Source organism: Palaemon carinicauda, chromosome 45, assembly GCF_036898095.1.
Source record: "Palaemon carinicauda isolate YSFRI2023 chromosome 45, ASM3689809v2, whole genome shotgun sequence".
NCBI lineage: Eukaryota > Metazoa > Arthropoda > Malacostraca > Decapoda > Palaemonidae > Palaemon > Palaemon carinicauda.
Genome location: NC_090769.1, coordinates 7,980,948 through 7,983,447, shown reverse-complemented (window position 1 = coordinate 7,983,447; position 2,500 = coordinate 7,980,948). Strand labels below are relative to the sequence as shown.

Sequence of the window (2,500 nt, the reverse complement as noted above, 5' to 3'; positions counted from 1 at the left end):
CATATATATATGTATATATATATATGTATACATATATATATATATATATATATATATATATATATATATATATATATATAACTTATATATATGCGTGTTTATAGACAGGGAAAGGATAAAAGAAAGAATGCAATGAAGAGCCAAGAACACAGTATCTACGTCATGTATGAATAATGTATAAGAATCCATGTGGCAGGAAATGAAAGAGATTGATGAGCGCATGCATGCACGTACATGCACACGTGAAGAGAGAGAGAGAGAGAGAGAGAGAGAGAGAGAGGAGGAGAGAGAGGAGAGAGATGAGAGAGAGAGAGAAAGAGAGAGAGACGATTGATTTTGACCCTGGGTGTGTTACGTAAATATATGTCGTCTCTGAAACCACCACTAGCTCATGCCTCAGAAAAAAAAAAAAAGTAAAATTCCTGGGATAAATGTTGCCACTCACTCATTTACCGTTTAAAAACGGATTATTGATGTTAAGGAATGATATTACGGTTACCAATACGTGAAATTAATAACAAAGCAAGCTAGAAAATTACGGTCGCCTGTATTTTACTGAAATACGAAAGGAACAATATATTTTTACGGAGAATTTTACGATTAAAATTACTGGGTCTTCTTAACAGTGTAAGATGAGGCAACACGAAACACCTGGAAGTGGGAGTAGACGAAGCTCGGGATATCGCCATGAGGAAAGTGTTTATTTACGTCAGAGACCTCTCAGGATGGATCTGGGTCCTCTCCTTTGGCCTTTTATGACGACCGGTACCACAGTCTTTATATAACGCAGTGGCCTACTAAGGCCACTCACAACTTGTCCAGCAGGATGGCTATTCATGTGAGCCTCTTATAATATAAAAGGGACTATACATATGTATACATACATACATACGTACATACAAATATAACCGTTTCTAGTCCAATGCAGTTCAAAGGCCTCAGATATGATCTTATTTATGTATGGGGTTTGGTCATTTCATCAACACGCTGTCCTGTGCGGTTTGATGATGATGGGAGACTTTTGTCTGATCGCTCACAGCAAACAAACCTTGTATGGGTGACTGATTAGTAGAGCTTTGCTGATCTTGTCGATACACAAATCCTTTCCCCACTTAAAGGTATTCCCACTAAGAAAAGGACCACACACATACATACATGTATGAAAGTAGGAAAGCCCACATACATTGGTGTTTGTGTTTGTATGTAAGTACCGTATCACGGAGCCTGCATGTATTATTGTTCAGATGAGCTATATAGCATAGGTACTACATAAATGAGCTTGTTTTTGCGCGAAGGGTGTGATTGACTTTCAAATCTAGGTAAGGTACTGAATGATGCATTGGCCCTCTTCCGAGATGACAAACCAAATGTGCCTAAGTTCTAAGCATCTCCGGATTCAGGTATGGCTGGGGGGGGGGGGGGGGGGTAAGAAAAAAAAAACTTTATATACGGAATTGTTTTGCCTGAAAGTGTGTGGCACCTCTTCCATTTTATTATTATTATTATTATTACTATCCAAGCTACAACCCTAATTGGAAAAGAAAGATGCTATAAGCCCAGGGGCTCCAATAGAGAGAAATAGCCCAGTGAGGAAAGGAAATAAGGAAATAAATAAATGAAGAGAACAAATTAACAATAAATCATTCTAAAAAAAGTAATGTCAAAAGAGATATGTCATATATAAACTATAAAAAGACTCATGTCCGCCTGGTCAACAAAAAAGCATTTGCTCCAACTTTGAGGGAAGATATTTTAGTCTTAATCTGTTTTGTTTGAAGCTAGCCTCTGTAGTTTAAAAGCTTCCAATATGTGAATGCCCTAGATAATAAATCAAAGTAACAGTTCAGTACAGATAAAAAAAGTCTTATTTCCTTAACGCAAGTAGAGCGTATGAAAAGGTTATATTTTAAACTACATGTACGTACAGTGTATAAATGAACTCTATTTACATATCATTGATAAATATGTAAATGATTTATAAAAAAAAAACCTTTATGGGTCTGTTAAAGTAAAGAAGCATCAGACATTTATTAATTTGGGAATTATGTGTAGTTCTACGGTCAGTAATTATAAAAATTATTGAAGTTTCATTATTCAAAGTTGGTTTTAAGACCTTAAAGGTTCAAAGGCCACTCATGAATGGCAGGGGCAAGGGATAGTGACGTTGCCCTATCAAGCAGGACAATGCCCTAGAGACTGACCATATATACATATAGATTAGCGCCCAAGCCATTTCCCTATTGGGCCCACTGGGCTTATAGCATCCTGCTTTCCCAACTAGGGTTGTAGCTTAGCAAGTAATAATAATGACAATAATATCTGTTTAATGGTTATGCTTCAATTTGAGGTAAATGCATACTTCTCCTTCGTTTTTGCAACACCTGTTCACAATATGATGTTCTTAATGCCAATCCGTGTCTGAACATATTATTATAAATTTGGCGTCTGTGTAACCAACGCACAGTTGGAGACAGGAATTTTTGGTACACCTCGCTCTGAA

At 36.8% G+C, this 2,500-nt stretch overlaps 1 protein-coding gene across 1 annotated transcript in view; it reads right to left on the bottom strand.

Moving 5' to 3' along the window:
• Window positions 1-2,500, bottom strand: part of LOC137634943 (calcitonin gene-related peptide type 1 receptor-like) — a 223,676-nt gene that overhangs the window by 186,103 nt on the left and 35,073 nt on the right.